Source organism: Glycine max, chromosome 1 (genome assembly GCF_000004515.6).
Source record: "Glycine max cultivar Williams 82 chromosome 1, Glycine_max_v4.0, whole genome shotgun sequence".
Lineage (NCBI taxonomy): Eukaryota > Viridiplantae > Streptophyta > Magnoliopsida > Fabales > Fabaceae > Glycine > Glycine max.
In genome coordinates, this window is record NC_016088.4 from 43,947,089 (window position 1) to 43,966,731 (window position 19,643).

The following is a 19,643-nucleotide window of genomic DNA, read 5'->3' on the forward strand; positions in this document are numbered from 1 at the left end:
ATGCTCATGCCATTTTTTCTCTCTTGTTATACTTTGCTGGTCTTTTTTTTTTTTATAAAAAAAACACAAATTGACTGTCTCTTTCTAAAATATGTAATGATTCATGCAACCTCATCTTGTCTTCTGTTTGATTCAACCGCTTGGCAATTTTGGATGATGGCAGTGGAGCCATTTGACATTTAATCAATCAATTGAAATATTGATTCTAGGGTTTGTTCCTTTTTTGTTTAAAAAACTTTGATTACTCTGCACAACAAGGAAATATAAGGCTTCAGGATTGACTGTGTGAACCATTGAAGGATGGCAAGGGATTGTTACACTTTGGTATATGACCCAAGTGAAAATTTCTTGATTTAAGATCATAGAGGAATACCATGGCTCCATCAATCCCATTGAAGCTTGATGATATGGGCTGACCCCGAAAGGAGTTACTTAACAAAGACTACCATTAGATTTGAAAGAAACCCTAGGGACTCAGTGTGAGAGACTGACGTCGAAGGTACCCACTATCACAATTGCCTTCAAGTATCTTCTGCGAGCTCTTGGTTTTGCTTCTCAAATGTGCAAGTGCGAACCTCAGGATTTTTTTTACAATCACAAGCGTGTGCGTGTTCCATTCTAGAATCCGAACTTAAAAGAAAAATTAGTCCTTCCTTGATCCACATAGGCTTTATTGGGCTTGTAACATGGCCAAGGGTTAAGAGGGCTATGAAAGAAAAGTTTGAGAGGCTCAAAGAGTGTTTAAGGGTTACATAGAGTAAGAACCTTGAGCGCCTTGCTCGCACTTGTTGGACAAACGACCTCAATAACTTAAGAGGGGGGGGGGGGTGAATTAAGTTTTAAAATTTTCCCACTAACAAATTTTAACCCCCATTTAAATGATATATGATAGGTTCAGAATGCAAAAGAAGAAGAAGCAATTAAGTTAATCAATGCTCTTTAAACGTGCAAGACAAAATCAGATGCAATAAAATAAATGAGATAAGAGAAGAGAGAATTGTAAACTCAATTTATACTGGTTCGACCACTTCCCGTGCCTATGTCTAGTCCTCAAGCAACCCACTTGAGATTTTCCACTATCTTTGTAAATCCTTTATAGTCTTTGAATACACCTTGGGATCCCTCACCCTTGTGTTCAAGATTCTCACAAGCTAAGAAACAAACAGTCTCTTGATTACAACTAAGTATATGAGATGAACAGAAAGATTTCTCTCCTTTAGAGTAGATAATACAAATTGAAGTTCCTAGAAGAATTCTCAATAGATTTGGAAGAGTTTGGCCAATAGTTGTTTAGAGAGCATTTGACAATTAAGTTCTCTTAGAAAAATATCTCTTGTACTTTTCAAAGTCAGACACACACATATATAAGCCCATTGTGCTTTTTCAAAATAGTTTGAAGAGATGTGTCTTTTTAAAAAGCTTTTCTAAAATTTTCTCACTGGTAATCGATTACAGGTTTCTGGTAATCGATTACACAATTATATTTTGAAGGGTCATGACTTTTCAAAGTATTTTCTGAAGTTTGGTTTCTGGTAATCGATTACAGACATTTGGTAATCGATTACAAGATTTAAAATTCAAATTTCAAAACCCTTTTTGAAAAGCCCATTTGCAATCTGTCTTTGGTAATTGATTAGAATACCTAGCAATCGATTACTAGTGCCTTGAGTTGTTGAAAATAATTGCTTGAGGCCAAAACTGATCAACCAATGTGAGATTCTTTTAACAAATAAACTAAGGCCTTATCTTTTTCTTGGTCTTGTTTGCTTGACCTTGAATTAATCTTGAAGCAATATCTGTTTGCTAAACCTTGAAAGTTTCTTGAAGCAATCTTGTTTGCTTATACTTTGGCATCATAAAAAACCTGTATACATACATTCACATTCTCCTCCTTTTTGATGATGACAACCATTATCAAGTAAATTCTTTTGACATCATCAAAACCTGGATGATTCACAGTACTATTATTCATTTCCACTTTTTGAGCTGGGCTATACTTCATTTTTCTTATACATTGACCACCATTGCACTTTTGTGCCTTTCTTGTGAAATTTGGAGAAATTTTATCTCTTTTTGATTCACTCTCCTTTGGCGGATTTTTTTTTACATCATTGAGCCTAGCCTAGAGCTTAGTAAACCTCATGCATGTGTTGCTTGCATTGCTCTTCTTGGTAGTTTGGCGGTGGTTCCTACTCTAGGTTTTTGTTTTTGTTTTTTTGTTGTTGTTGTTTATTCTTTTTTTAAGAAAACAATTATACTTTGGCTCAGAGTGGGTAGCAAAGGATAAATTAGTGTTTGGGATGAAGAAACACGACCACGTGTCATCTCAAATCTTGGCTAGAGACTCTTACAGTTTGGATTTTGGGACAAAACCTCTGATAAACACGCTTCTGATTGTTTTCTTCTTTTTTTCATTTCCTAAGTTTTGCCTAGGCTACCCTATTCGGGTTTTCAACCTACTAGGAGAGAACTTTTTATTTATCCCTAAGTTTGCTTGAAGCTCATGCATGGTGTTTGTCATTGCTGCGGTATAGTGTTTGGAGGTATCCGTTGTTGTCATCGGACATGCCTTTGTAGCAAGAAGAAATGAATGGAAAAGAAGAAATGAAAGAAACTGTGCAAGTTCTTGAAAAAGAATTTTCAAGGACGAGAAATAGTTAAAAAAAATTCTATTGATAGATTAAACCAAATGGCTCACTCCTCACAAAACTTTTAAGAAAGATAAGATGAGGTTGCATGCATGTTTGTATTTATATTTATTAATTTGAAACACAGTAAATGAAATATTTATTCAATTTTACTCATTGCTTATGGAACCCCCGCCAGACATATAGAATGTGTAATTTCTGATCGGGCAATCTTGGAGATCAACTCTGGAGCACAGGTCACATAAGCAAACAAACCAACAACATACACTCATATTCCAGTGAAAGTTAAATAAATATGTAAAGATATAATCATGAAAGAATGAGAGACAATGACATCAAATTCATCCATATTATTAACATCGCGATTGTTGTTTACAATAAAAACATGAAAGACCCTAATGAGTCCTTGGAATGTCCAACAATAAACCTTCAAATTGCCCCAAGCATTATGCATAGTATCACTTGACGACATCAGAATTTATAGGCAAAGGCAATTCTTCCCGATCCATGTTTGTGAGTATCAGTGTTCCACCTGAGAAAGCCTTCTTCACCACAAAAGGTTGTTGGATCGAGTGGCCTCAGAATAATTAAGAAGGGGGGGGGGGTTGAATTAATTATTCCTAAACCTTTACTAATTAAAAATTACTCTTTTAAGGCTTTTACTAAATTGTTAAGAGAAAGAGGAGTAGAAGAGAAACTTAACAAAAAGTAAAAGCGGAAATTAAATGCACAGCGGAAAGTAAAAGAGTAGGGAAGAAGGAAACAAACACACAAGGATTTTTATACTGGTTCAGCACAAACCCGTGCCTACCTCCAGTCCCCAAGCAACCTGCGGTCCTTGGGATTTCTTTCAACCTTGTAAAAAACCTTTTACAAGCAAAGATCCACAAGGGATGTACCCTCCATTGTTCTCCTTGAACCTAGTGGATGTACCCTCCACTAGAACTGATCCACAAGAGATGTACCCTCTCTTGTTCTTAGTCAAACCCAAGTAGATGTACCCTCTACTTGTGCCACAAATGATGTACCCTCCAATGTGTTAAGACAAAGATCTCAGGCTGTTACACCTTTGATACTTTGTGAATGGGGATACAAAAGAATTCTCAGGCGGTTAAACCTTTGAATGCTTTTGTATTAGGGAATGGGAAGAATCAAAAGAATTCTCAGACTGTGTCGTTTTGAATTCTTTGACAAGGGAGAAGGGAGACACAAAAGAATTCAGGCGGTTAGTCCTTCCTTCTTTTGGAAAAGGGAGAAGAGAGACACAAAAAGAATTCAGGCGATTAGTCCTTGGCGAATTCTTTTTGGCAAAGGGAGGAGAGAATGGAAAGGATGAATAGCACAAGTTTTCAAGGTTTGGAAAAACCAAAAAACTTCAGAAAACTTTTGGTACAAAGAAGAAGAAGAAGTTCAAAGAGATTCAAGGCTTGTAAAGGATTGTAAGAGATTGTTAGAAAGACTTGGAATTAATTTATTCAAAATGCAAAACAAAGCCTTGCTTTTATAGACTCTTCATGTCTGGTCAAGAAAGCCATTCAGAAGAGTTATATCTTTTAGAAAAGCTTAAAACCCATTTGAAAGAGTCAAAACCTTTTTGAAGAGTTACATCTTTAGTTTTTTCAGAAACAAACACTGGTAATCGATTACCAAATATATGTAATCGATTACACAAAGCTTTTGAATGAAACAATGTGACTCTTCACATTTAAATTTGAATTTCAACGTTCAAGGGCACTGGTAATCGATTACCAAAACATTGTAATCGATTACAGCCTTTTGAAAATATTTGGAACGTTGTAAATTCAGTTTGAAAATATTTTCAAACTCATTTTGCTACTGGTAATCGATTACAACAATATGGTAATCGATTACCAGAGAGTCATTCATGGTTTAAGGCCTATTTTCCTCAAAGATCTTTCTAAATAGGTGACACTTTCTTCCAAACAAGGTGTCCCTCATTGAATTTACGTGGGCACACCTTTTTGTTGAAAATGTTCTTCATTCTTCTTTGATACAACTACCCATGACTCATAGCAGTCGATCTCTTTCCCTCAATAAGATCCAACTTGTTAGAATGCGCCTGGGCCAATTCTACTTCCTCCAACTCTGCTTTCGATTGAACCCTTAAAGAAGGAATATCTAGTTCAAAAGGAAGAAGAACTTACATCCTATACACCAACGAAAATGGGGTTTCCCCAGTAGAAGTACACACAAAAGTTTGATAACCATGCAATGCAAACAACAACATCTCGGGCCAATCTTTGTATGTCACTGTCATCTTTTGAATGATTTTCTTGATATTCTTATTGGCGACCTCAACTGCATCATTCATGTTGGGCCGATAAGGTGTCAAATTATGGTGTTGGATCTTGAAATCCTCATACAACTCCTTCATCATCTTGTTCATGCTCATCATCATTTCCATCATCGTTGTCATCTGGTCTTTCATGGCCTCCATATCAACCTTCATCGGCTCCTATACTTGTTCTATGTCACTCATTATCTTAGTCTTGGCACACGTCTGGTATGGGTGTCGTAAAACACAATCTTTCTTTCTTAGCACAATGATTACTTTTTTTTATTTCAAGGAAAGAATGTAATGAGCAATGCAACAATGCAACAAAACAAATATGCATGAGTGCATGTAAATGATAAGTTGTTGAAGTATTGCTAATTTTACACAGAATTAGAACATAGGGTAATCAACTCTAATTTTCATTAAAACAATATTACATCATGTCAAGGTCAAAGTACAATTAGAAATAAAACGTGGACACATTAGCAGTTCATGATTATGTAAGTCATTAGTTCTATCCGCTGCCCCAACTTTCGCAAGTTGGCCACTTTTATAATTTTGACCTTGACTTGATAAAACCTTTCCTTAAAAGACTGGTCTTAGTTCAAACCCATGTTCTAAGGGATATAAATTTTGATTGTCAATACTTTGGCAACCTATCATAGAGGAGATATGATGAATGAACTGGATATGCTTATGCGATACATGGCAGATGTACTTTTGAGACCGACATGAGACCCCTGAAAGACCATCATTTCTTGCTATTAGACACATTGGGTACAATGTTCACATGATTTATTTTTTTTATCATTTTTAGGAAAGAGGAGTGTATAACCCCAACATGTTTTGTTTATAACTATCACCATAGTACCCAACGCACGTAACCAAGAATGCGGTGTAAGCTTTCACGCTTCATTGTGACTTTGGCTATACAAAGGAGAATTCAAGGTATGAACAAATATATGTTAGGATCATGCATGAGTGAACATGGCATGAGAATGACGACGACAAAATGAATGTGATTGTCTAAACAAAAAAAACATGCTAAATGGATATGTATGAAAATGCAATGTCTTATGTGAATGCAATGAGTGAATATGATAAATGATGAATGCAAAAATGATATGTCCATCGGGATGCTATGAAGAGACGCATGATGTGATCAAGGAAACAAGGTGGGGTGAGTCTGCTCCCTAATTTAGGAACCTATCAGAAAAAGTCTAAAATTTCACTATCTAGTGACAATTTCCAAGGGTAGTTTCTTGTAACCTCACTGGCCTCTAGAGATATCATCCTATTGAGTAACAACACTGGTGATAGGGACTACTAGCGGCAATGCATCACAAAAAGAGAAAAAATCTACATGAGATTTCACTGTCATTAAGCAAGTCAGAGACTCAGCATGACCACAGATCGACCTCCACTCCCTAAGGCTCACACAGACCTAGATATAGGGCCCAATATCTCAAAGTGTATGCAAAAAGTGTAGGTGTCATGTGTGAACGAAGCAACCTAAGAACTACCCAACCCCACCTACAAAACGACCAAAAAATTCCCAAGCAGATACAAAAAATATAGCAAATGTCGTCTTAAAGAAAAAGGAAAAATAAATAAAGAAAAAGTCACGATAAAATTGCATGCTCGATTAACTAGCTTAACTCTCTTACCAGTCTCTAGTGGAGTCGCCATCTGTCACAACATGGGCCGTGACGGGAAAGCGATAAAAAAATACAGAGAGAGGTCTTCCAAAAAGAAAAATTGGGGGAGTTGCCACCAACATTTATTTAAGGAAAATGTCAAGAAAACAAAAAATGATATAGAATGGTCTATAGTTTGAGAAAAATAATTCGAGAGTCATTTACACAACATTATACAGTCTTCCTTTTTACTGCCAACATTATACAATTGAGTAGTAATATATCATACTTTCTCTCCTCGACATTAATCCATCTTGAAAATGAAAAAGTAGTTCTTTCTTGTGGAGTTTTATGTTTTTTTAGTTTTTTTAAGTCGACAAGGGATTTGCCCTTGCTCCTACGTATCCCCATGTGTAATGAGGGAATCAGACTTACGTAGTTATTTGGGTAGAAAATAGTTTATGTGTTAAGTTGATTTTATCTTTTTAGAAAGATTTGTTTTAATTGCTTGAAAAATAGTCGTTAAGATGTTGGACCTTGAGGCGACAATGAATTTTAAGAAAAAAAGCAGAGAAAATCACTTAAGGGATTGGACCTTGAAGCGATCTCGAGTAATGCATAATTTTGTTGGAGAAAAAGGAGAATCCCAAGTATACTTTGTGAAGGCAAGCAAGTTGGAGACCCAGCATGACATTCATAAAATTTTACTCACACATTATTGAAACACCACCAAGCAAGTCGAAGATCCAACATGGAGTGCACAAAATGTGAAAAAAGATTTCGGATTTGCAGTAAACTTTGTGAAGTCAAGCAAGTCAGAGACCCAATATGACATTCACAAAATTTACCACATGTTATTAAAACACCACCAAGTAAGTCAGGGACCCAACATGGAGTGCACAAAACGTAAGCGTGTACTAAAGAATACTAACGGAGAATTGCAAAATAAATGAATAATCGACGTAGCATTACATAATTAATTAAATGGACATGATGTGAACTAATAAATTGAATGAGAATAGAATAATATAAAATAGAAGCGGGGAATACACTTAGTAATAAAGGGTGCGAGGTTAAAACATAGGAAAAAAATAAATAAGTGACAGAATATTTACAACACATTACTAACTAACCAGACAATGTAAATAACAACTTTTATTTTATTTGGGCAATGCCTAAAAGGGTGGGGGTGTGCGCGTAAATGGGGCGTGACTAGTAGCATTTATTTTATGTTAAGATTTTTTTGAAAATGGGTCAGGCCCAAAATGAAAAAAAAGTATATATGTTAAAAGGAAGTGTAAATAGCAATTGTGTTTCAACTGTTTTTCATTTTTTTTTTCAAAAAAAAAATTGCACAACAAACATTAACAAAATAATTCTAAGGATCTCGCCAGCGGCCAAGGGGCTCACCGGTGAGATGAAACAAATCAAACAATAGACCAAAAGAAAGAACAAAAAAAAAAACAAAAGACAAGAAGAGAGGGAAGGAAGAATGAAGGTTGAAATTAAGAGATGAGAGGGAAGGAATGAGGGATACCTGTAGATTCCCCTATTGGCTCCTTTCATCTCCTAGGGATTCATGTCTCTTCTTATTTTTTTTGTGTTCCCTCTATATTTTCTCTATGGTCTTTTTGTGTTTTCGTCTGTCTAATCGTGTGTTCTCATGATGCTTAGACCTCTTCCTTTTATACTGTTTCTTCTCCTCTTGCCTATATTATTCTTTTCCTTTTTATTGTTATTTCTATCCGTTTTATTTTTATTCTTCATTTCATTTTTTTCCTTTTTACCTTTTCTTTCTTTCCTTTTTTTCTTTTTTCCATTTTCTTTCTTTCCTTTTTTTTCTTTTTCCTGCTTTCTATTTTGTTCTTTCTTTACTTTTTTTTTGTTTTTCTTTGTTCTTCCTTTCCTTTTTCTTTTTCCCGTTTTTCTTTTTTTCTTCCTTTCCTTTTTTCTTTCTTTTTTTAATTATTTTTGTTTTCTTTTGTTTTATTTTTTTATTTTTTAAAAAAATTTGTCCAAACAGAATTAGGGTCTGACACATATGCACACACAAGAAATTTAATGGGATTCGACAAGTGTGTCTACACATATGCAAATACAAGAGATTTAATAAACTAAGTGTATCTATGTCCTTAGGAGCAGAGTAACTATTTGTTTTTCTTATTCATAAATAATAGGTTATATCACAATATATAATATTACACATACAGTGGACTTTACTAGCATCCCAATCCACTTTGTAACCCAATGACAGGTGGCATTTATGTTCTATTCTATCATTTTGTCTAACACACCTAAAAAGACAAAAAGTACACTAAAGAATAGATGTAATAAATATTGAACGACAAAGAAAAGAGAAATAAAGATAAGTGCCAAAAAATGTCTAAAATGTTTGAATATCACTCCTTAAATAAAAAAGTTCCAACAACTTTAATTATTGCAACCATGAAATTTAAGAATTATTTTTGTAGTCATCAAATAAAATAAAAACTTAAAAGGAAATCTTTGCTCGAAAACTATTAATAAGAATTGTTTTAACGTATGGAACTAATTTTAGTTAGTTCCTATTAAATCAAATAAACTTAAACGAATTTTTTGTGGTTTTTTTAATAATTTCAAACGGAGTCTTGTAACTTTTTCATGATTATCTATTACTTAACAGCAACAATCTCTAGTGTTCTTATCCCTCACAAGCCTAGCCACGCAAAAATTCCAAGACCCAATATGGATGCTGTTTTGTGTTCACGTACAGCCATATAAGAGAATTTGGGCAAAATGTAACTCATGCAAAGGGTTTACTCCTTATTCTTATGAAAACTTTTGTACCATTAATTAGCAAGACTATAAATAGAAAAAAAATTATGATTCATAATGTAAAATAATTTTATTTAATTATAAATCATGATATATAATAAATTTAACTTTTTAATAATTACTTTAAAAGTCATATGAATAATAATTTACAATTAAATGATACTGTAATAATTAAACTCATAAAAAGAATCATTAATTCTCACAAAGTAGAAGTAACAAGTCCCACATTGTGAAAGGGAATATGAAATAAAACTCTAGTACTCTAGTAGGTACAAACAAGTAAGGGAATATAGTTAAAAGAAATAACAAATTAAACAAATACTCTTGTGCTCTCTACCTGTTTTTATTGGCATTGTATTTCTACTGCCAATGGAAGATAAACTGTATGAAGATGCAATCTTTCTCGTAGACATGGCTTTTGAGAAACTTAAGCTTGTTGTGCTGCTTTGTGAATCACAGTATCTCCAATAAGAGATATCAAGAAGAGGGTCATCAAAGTGTAGGTACCTAGCCATTTGTTTCATAGAAGGTCTATAGTCAACTTTGTATTGTGAACACAAGAGACCCAATTTCAGCACTAACTCCACTTCCTCCTCATCATAAACTGAACCTAGCTTAGGATCAACCACTCTTAGAATCTGACCAAGTTGGCAATTCTCAAGAACCCAATCCACCAACAAAAACTGACCTGATGAGCCAAGAGGTCTTATGCCAGCAACCACTTCAAGGAGTAAGACCCCAAATGCATACACATCGGAGCTTGTAGATACTTTTCTTGTTCTAGTTAAGTCTGGTGCAATATATGTAGAAGAAAAGACATTTTAATGTTTTGATGATGCCAAAGAATCATGCGCTTTTCAAGTTTAATTCAAGACAAGAAATGTAAGTTCCATTGGAGCTTGTAGGCCTAGGATCTTCTTCATCAATGGATTCCTTTCCTTCTTGAAAGATGAATGGCAACGGAATAGAGAAGGAAGAGAGAGAAGAGACACCACTTCAAGTAGAAGATGAGTCTAGAAGAAGCTCACCACCATAGGAGGCCATGGATAAGAGCTTGGAGGAAGAAGGAGATGAATGAAGGAAGAAGAAGAGAAGAGCTCCAAATTTTGTGCTCTAAAGGAGCTCTGAAATATGAAGTTTAATTTTCAAATGATCAAAGTTGACAAAATGCACACACATGACCTCTATTTATAGCCTGAGTGTCACACAAAATTGGAGGGAAATTTGAATTTCTATTCAAATTTCAGTTGAATTTGAAATTGAATTTGTGGAGCCACATTTTGGAGCCAAAATCTCACTAATTATGATTAGTGTTTAGCTATGGTTCAGTCCACTAATCCAAGATCAAGTCCAAGATTCTCCACTAAGTGTGCTTAGGTGTCATGAGACATGTAAAGCATGAAGGACATGCACAAAGTGTGACTATATGATGTGGCAATGGGGTGTAGCAAGCAAATGCTCACCTCCCCCTCTAAAATTTAATTGGATTGAACTTCTTCCAATTCAATTAAATTTATTTCCAACCACACACATCAAATATTCACTTAATGCATGTGAAATTACAAAACTACCCCTAATACAAAAAACTAGTCTAGGTGCCCTAAAATACAAGGGCTGAAAAATCTTACACTTCTAGGGTACCTTACCTATATTATGGAGCCCAAAATACAAGGCCCAAAAATAATGAAACCTTAATCTAATATGTACAAAGATAAGTGGGCTCATACTTAGCCCATGGGCCTGAAATCTACCCTAAGGCTCATGAAAACCCTAGGGCCTTCTCTTGCATCTCTGGCCCAATCTTCTTGGAGTCTTCTATCCAATGCCCTTGCAGGGTAGGATTGCATCAACAAGAATCCAAGAAATTCAAGATATATGATCAAGATAATCTCTAGAAACTTAGGAAGGGAATTCCAAGTTGAAACAACAAGAGGTTTGGCCAAAGAATTTAAGCTAAAATGTTTTTACAAAAGATTTACTCTCTGGTAATCGATTACCAGAGGATGTAATCGATTACCAGTGGCCAAAATACTTCCTGAAATGCTTTTAAAATGATTTTGAATACTTTTGAAAGCATGTAATCGATTACATGAGTATTGTAATCGATTACCATCAGTTGAAACTATTTATAACAACTATTAGAAATTTGAATTCAAATTTTACAATATGTAATCGATTACACTTGGATGGTAATCGATTACCAGCAGTTATTGAATGTTTTTAATTCAAATTTTAAAGCCTGTAATCGATTACACAAGTCTTGTAATCAATTACCAGAGGAGATTTTCAGAAAATATTTTCCAAGAGTCACATCTGTTCAATTGGTATTTGAATGGCCATCAAAGATCTATTTATATGTGACTTGGAACACGAATTTGATTCGAGTTTTTCTGAACAAAAAGTCTTATCCTCTCAAAAGCAAAATTGTCTTATCCTCTAAAACATTCCTTGGCCAAAACACTTGCAATTCAATAAGGAATTATTTAAGTGCTTCATTGTTCAATCTATGTCTTTCAAGAGAGATTTCTTCTTCTCTTCTTCTTACTTCTGAAAAGGGATTAAGAGACTGAGGGTCTCTTGTTGTAAAGCAATCTGAACACAAAGGAAGGGTTTCCCTTGTGTGGTTCAGAACTTGTAAAGGGTTTTTACAAGATAGTGGAACTCTCAAGCAGGTTGCTTGGGGAATGGACATAGGCAGAAGGGTGTGGCCGAACCAGTATAAAACTGAGTTTGCACTTTCTCTTCCCTTAAACTCTTTTATTTATTGTTGCTTTACATTTACATTCAGATTGGTTATTTTGAATCATCTTTTAGAAATCTATATTTAAGGGAACTTGGAACTTGCATTAAAATCAAAGTAGAATTTTAATTGGGGAAATAGTTTGTAATATCTTAATTCAACCTCCCTTCTTAAGATATCTAAGGCCACTTGTCTAACAAGTGGTATCAGAGCTTCATTCTTGTATAAAGTTTAGAAACTTCAAGAATAATGGCCTTAGCAAACTTCTTATTCCCAGAAGGAAATTCAATAAATAGGCCTCTTATTTTTAATGGAGAGGGTTACCACTACTGGAAAACCTGAATGTAAATCTTCATTGAGGCAATAGACTTAAACATTTGGGAAGCCATAGAAGTTGGACCTTATGTACCCACCATGGTGGCTGGAAATGCAACAATAGAAAAACCTAGAGAAGAGTGGACTGAAGATGAAAGAAGATTAGTGCAGTACAATTTAAAGGCTAAAAAAATCATTACTTATGCCCTAGGAATGGATGAATATTTTAGGGTTTCAAACTGTAAGAGTGCTAAGGATATGTGGGACACTCTACAAGTTACACATGAGGGAACAACTGATGTCAAACGATCTAGGATAAATACTTTAACTCATGAGTATGAATTATTTAGGATGAAGACAAATGAAAGTATACAAGATATGCAGAAAAGATTCACACATATAGTTAATCATCTTGCATCATTAGGAAGAATATTTCCAAACGAGGATCTCATAAATAAAGTGTTAAGATGTCTAAGTAGAGAGTGGCAACCAAAGGTAACAGCCATCACATAATCTAGAGATTTGTCTATTATGTCTCTTGCTACACTATTTGGAAAATTGCAGGAACATGAGATGGAGTTGCAAAGACTAAATCAACATGAAGAAAATGATAAGAAGAAAAAGGGAATTGCTCTTAAAGTCTCATCTTCAATCCAAGAGGAAAGTGACATAGAAGATTCAATTGACTTAGATGAAGATGAAGATCTTAGCCTCTTTGTCAAAAGATTCAACAAATTTATTAGAATGAGAGGAAGTCAAAGAAGACAAAACTTCAAACCTAAAAGAAGGACAGAAGAGTCATTTCAAACTCCAAAATGCTTTGACTGCAATCAACCCGAACATCTGAGGGCTGATTGTCCAATCTTTAAGAAAAGAATAGAGAAGTCTGAAAAGAAGACTATTGGAGAAAAGAAGGCAAAGAAGGCCTACATCACATGGGATGATAACGACTTTGAATTGTCCGATGATTCTTAAAAATAAATGATTAATCTATGTCTAATGGGCAAAAACTATGAAAGCGACGAAGAGGAACCATTGAGGAAAAAGTGGTACATAGATAGCGGGTGCTCAAAACATATGACGGGAGATGCATCAAAGTTCACACATATCTCTCCCAAGAAAAGTGGGCATGTAACTTATGGTGACAACAACAAAGGTAGAATTCTTGGAGTTGGAAAAATAGGTACGAATTCTTCAAACTCCATTGAAAATGTTCTACTTGTTGAAGGCCTTAAGCACAACTTGCTTAGTGTTAGTCAATTATGTGATAAAGACTATCTAGTATTATTTGATTCTCAAAAACGGCTCATTGAACATAAACATGATACTAATATAAATCATATAGGGTTTAGAGTCAACAATGTTTATATGATAGACTTAAGTCAAAAACTAGATAATAATCAATGTTTTCTTAGCAAAGATAATGATCCATGGCTATGGCATAAACGAATTGCTCACATAAACATGGAACACTTAAATAAATTAATTTCAAAAGATTTAGATGTTGGTTTACCTAAACTAAAATTTGAAAAAGATAGACTGTGTGATGCATGCCAAAAGGGAAAACAAACTAGAGTTTCATTCAAATTCAAAAACATTGTTTCAACTACTCAACCATTACAATTGTTACATATGGATTTGTTTGGTCCTTCTAGAATTATGGGTTTTGGTGGAAGCTATTATGCACTTGTCATTGTTGATGATTATTGTAGATATACTTGGACACTATTTATCACTCATAAGAATGATGCATTTCAAGCATTTAGGAAACTTGCAAAAGTTATTCAAAATAAGAAAAATCTCAAAATTATATCTATTATGAGTGATCATGGGGTGAGTTTGAAAATAAAGAATTTGATTTATTTTGTAATAAGCTTGGCATTGAACATAACTTTTCTGCACCTAGAACCCCTCAACAAAATGGAGTTGTTGAAAGAAAAAATAGGTCTTTGGAAGAAATTGCTAGAACCTTATTAAATGATACTCCTCTTCCAAAATATTTTTGGGCTGAAGCCGTTAATACTGCATGCTATATCATGAATAGGGCTTTAATAAGACCCATTTTAAAGAAAACTCCATATGAACTATTCAATGGTAGGAAACCAAACATCTCGCATCTTCATGTTTTTGGTTGCAAGTGTTTTGTATTAAACAATGGAAAAAGAAAACTTAGGAAAGTTTGATGCTAAGTAAGATGAAGGAATTTTCCTTGGTTATTCTTTGCATAGTAAAGCTTATAGAATATATAATAAGATAACAATGACAATTGAAGAATCGATTCATGTTTCCATTGATGAGTCTAATGCTATTTCTCCAAGAAAGGATATTTTAGATAATATTGCAGAATCTTTAGAATAAATGCACATTCATGGACAAGATTCTAAAGGAAAAGGAGAAGGAAGCAATGAAGATCCTCCAGTAGAAGTCAAAGCAAATAATGATCTTCCAAGAGAGTGGAAAGCTTCAAGAGATCATCCCCTTGACAACATTATTGGTGATATCTCAAAAGGGGTAACAACTAGACACTCTCTCAAAGATTTATGCAATAACATGGCTTTTGTATCTATGATTGAACCTAAAAATTTAAATGAAGCCATAATAGATGAAAATTGGATAATAGCTATGCAGGAAGAACTAAACCAATTTGAAAGAAATAATGTTTGAGAGTTAGTTGAGAAACTTGAAAACTACCCAATCATTGGAACAAAATGGGTGTTTAGAAATAAATTAGATGAAAATGGCATAGTTATTAGAAATAAGGCTAGATTAGTCGCCAAAGGATATAATCAAGAAGAGGGGATAGATTATGAGGAAACATATGCTCCAGTTGCTAGATTAGAAGCCATCCGAATGTTATTAGCCTATGCATCCATAATGGACTTTAAGCTTTATCAAATGGATGTAAAAAGTGAATTTTTAAATGGCTTTATTCAAGAGGAAGTATATGTAGATTAACCCCCTAGATTTGAAAACTCAAACAAGCCTAATCATGTTTTTAGATTAAAAAAGGCTTTATATGGCTTGAAGCAAGCCCCTAGGGTTTGGTATGAGTGTCTAAGTAAATTTCTTTTAGAAAAGGATTTCTCTAGAGGCAAAGTAGATACTACTCTTTTCATAAAGAGAAAATTACATGATATTTTATTGGTTCAAATTTATGTTGATCATATTATTTTTGGATCTACTAATGAATTATTGTGCAAGGAATTCTCTCCTGACATGCAAAGTGAGTTTGAAATGTCAAGGATGGGAGAACTAAATTTCTTTCTTGGATTACAAATTAAACAAACCAAGACTGGAATTTTTGTCAATCAATCCAAGTACTGCAAAGAGTTAATTCACAAATTCAGGATGGAAAATGCTAAGGACATGACTACACCAATGAGCACTGCTTGCTATTTAGATAAAGATGAAATCGGTCAGTCAATAGATGTTAAGCAATATCGAGGTATGATCAGATTCCTTCTTTATTTATCTGCTAGCAGACCTGATATAATCTTTAGAGTGTGTATGTGTGCTAGATTTCAATCAAATCCCAAACAGTCACATCTTAGTGTCGTTAAAAGAATCATAAGATATTTGTTAGGCACTATGAATATAGGTTTATGGTATCCTAGGAATTCCACATGCACCTTAATAGGATATTCTGATTCAGACTTTGCCGGTTCTAAAACAGATAGAAAGAGCACAAGTGGAACTTGTCAATTCATTGGATATGCTTTAGTCTCTTGGCATAGTAAGAAACAAAATAGTGTTGACTTATCCACTGCAGAAGCGGAATATATTTCTGCTAGCAGTTGTTGTGCACAGATTTTATGGATGAAGCAACAACTCTCTGACTATGGAATCCTTCTTGACATATACCTGTCGCAACGTGCCCTTCGCGGGCGAGCGAGGGCGAGGCTCACGGGTGCGCTTTCCAAAGGAGGAAAGATGCGCGGAGTCGCCACCAACATTTATTTGTGGAAAACGTCGGAAAAACCGAAGGAAACCGGTCAAAATGAAAATTCTAAGTTCGGGAGTTGTATTTACGCTTGAGGAAGGTATTAGCACCTCTTACATTTGTCTCGAAAGACAACAACCTATTTTTAGAATTGTGGAATTGTGTTATCTTAACTTTTATTTCTTTTTATTTTTTGAGGTCGACAAAAGCGGGGCTTTTGCTCCTACGTACCCTCCTTTGGAGAGGAAATCAGACCTACGTAGTTCTTTCTTATGCGTGAATCAAGCAATTCTTTTTACTTGAGGGGTGATCATTTTAAGGCGTTGGACCTTAAAAATGATCCATTTACTTGGTAAGAAACTGAAATGATAAACTTTCAAAACCCTATTTTTGTGGACGAGCTTGACTAGGCGAGTTGATTTTAGCCTTAATTTCACTTTAGTTATTTAGTCAATTCAATTAAGAATGAGAAATCCCAAAGAGAAAACATCCGATTGATCTTTCGCTTTTATTTTACTAAAAGGTATTTTTTGATTATTATATTATTATTTTACCTCTTTTTTTATTTCCAACGTGATTACGGCACGACCGAACGGTCGGAATTCATTTTAACCAAAATTAACGGATGACACAATTCAAACGATCAGTGGAAATTTATTTTATTTTTAGATTAGGCGAGAAATGACTTAAATAAATGGCTTAAGCACGTCAAAAGGGGGTATAAAAAGTAAATGAAAACGAGAATAAAAATACATGAAACACAATGTGGACCACCACGGGTACATATAATGAATTGAAAAGCTTGGTTTGAGGTACTTACCCGTTGAAGACTGAAGAAAACGAAGAACGAATGGTGAATCTTGAAGAACGGTCGAGAATCTTCGCGTAATTACTCACGGAAACGTTACGGAAGCGCCTCGGCTTAGATTTTCTTCACGGAACTAATTTTCCTCAGCAAATTCGAAAGAGAAAGAAGTGCCTAAGGGGCTGAACCCTTTTCTTCTTCACTTCTCCCCCTATTTATAGCAAAATATGGGAGAAGCTTGCCGCCCAGCTCGCCCAGGCGAGCAAGGTTGCTTCCTACAGAAGCAACAGCCTTCTGGAGGAATCTTCTGGAGGGCCCAAGTGGGCCTAGTTGCTATTTGCACCCCCCTTTCTATTTTTTTGTAATTCTTTTTCCGTAACGTTACGAAACTTTACGAATTTCGTAACGATACTTATTTTCCTTCCGTAAGGTTACGAATCCTTACGGATTATGTATTTACTCTTTTTTACCTTTCGAAGAAGTTACGAAAACTCACGCATTGCACAAAAACACCTCTTTTCAACTTCCGCCACAATACGGAATTTCATGGATCGCGCAAGCCTGCTTCCTTTTGATTTCTGAGACGTCTCGGGACTTCATTTATTGTGCAACAAAGGACGCCAAGTATCTCAAAGCGGCTAACCAAAGGTTGCATGTTATCAAGTAATAATCCCCGGACGAAATTAGGGTATGACAGTTGCCCCTCTTTACTTACCTCTCATTGGAGATAAGAGGAAAGCAAAGATAGGACACTGATTTCGTCCGCCCTGCCTTTCCATGATGACGACTCTCATCTCTACTTCTTCTTTTTTCTTCTGCACAAAACAAAATACAAAACAACAACCAGAACAAACGAATATAATACATATATACACATATACACATACTTGGTGAAGGAACCGATATGGAAAACAACAGAATAACGTGCTTCCCAGTCACCAGAAGCTTCGCACTTGATAATGGAGAACACATGAACAGCGCTAGGCAATAACATTCATGGTACTCTGAACAAAGGTGGAGTATGGAGGATTGCCTTGAGGGTCCGCACTTAGGCAATCATGAAACTCAGCTCCAAACTCGAAAGTGGAGGACACATGAACAGCCCTAAGCAATAACATTCATGTGGCTCCGGCAAAGGATGAGAATGGAGGATTGCCTTGAGGGTCCTCTCTTAGGCAATCATGGAACTCAGCGCCAAACTCGAAAATGGAGGACACATGAATGACAACGCAATTCATCCATGTGGCTCCGGAAAAGGATGAGAATGGAGGATTGTCTTGAGGGTCCTCTCTTAGGCAATCATGGAACACAGCTCCAAACTCAAAAATGGAGGACACATGAATGACAACGCAATTCATCCATGTGGCTCCGGAAAAGGATGAGAATGGAGGATTGCCTTGAGGGTCCTCTCTTAGGCAATCATGGAACACAGCTCCAAACTCAAAAATGGAGGGCACATGAATGACAACGCAATTCATCCATGTGGCTCCGGAAAAGGATGAGAATGGAGGATTGCCTTGAGGGTCCTCTCTTAGGCAATCATGGAACTCAGCTCCAAACTCGAAAATGGAGGACACATGAATGACAATGCAATTCATCCATGTGGCTCCGGAAAAGGATGAGAATGGAGGATTGCCTTGAGGGTCCTCTCTTGGGCAATCATGGAACTTAGCTCCAAACTCGAAAATGGAGGACACATGAATGACAACACAATTCATCCATGTGGCTCCAGAAAAGGATGAGAATGAAGGATTGCCTTGAGGGTCCTCTCTTAGGCAATCATGGAACACAGCTCCAAACTCGAAAATGGAGGACACATGAATGACAACACAATTCATCCATGTGGCTTCGGAAAAGGATGAGAATGGAGGATTGCCTTGAGGGTCCTCTCTTAGGCAATCATGGAACTCAGCTCCAAACTCGAAAATGGAGGACACATGAACAACCCTAAGCAATAACATTCACGTGGCTCCGGAAAAGGATGAGAATGGAGGATTGCCTTGAGGGTCCTCTCTTAGGCAATCATGGAACTCAGCTCCAAACTCGACAATGGAGGACACATGAACAACCCTAAGCAATAACATTCATGTGGCTCCGGAAAAGGATGTTGGCGGGACCGAACGGTCCACCGGGTTTTTCCACCTAACAGGATAACATGCTTTTCGCAAAGAAAAATAAATCATTCGCGAGAGCACCACATCTTAGAGAAACAATATACTTGTGACAAGGGTAATCTTCCTTGTAACCGAGAATGAAGGGTAGGGTGTCAACTTCTAGCTTTCAAATGAACACGCAGGGGAAACATCAGGCTAAGCTGAAAATAAATCACTCATAGTGTATAAAACTCACAAGGCAAGTGTCTTAACCTATTCCCAAACCAATAACTGCACCATGACTCTATTTTGCACACGATTTCCTATCGAATCAAAGATCAAACATACGATCACG

The 19,643-nt window shown here is 35.7% G+C and overlaps 1 pseudogene; it reads right to left on the reverse strand.

Annotated features, from left to right (window-relative positions):
• Positions 1–4,665: 4,665 nt before the first annotated feature.
• Positions 4,666–19,643, reverse strand: part of LOC106799806 (lectin-domain containing receptor kinase VI.4-like) — a 31,370-nt pseudogene continuing 16,392 nt past the window's right edge.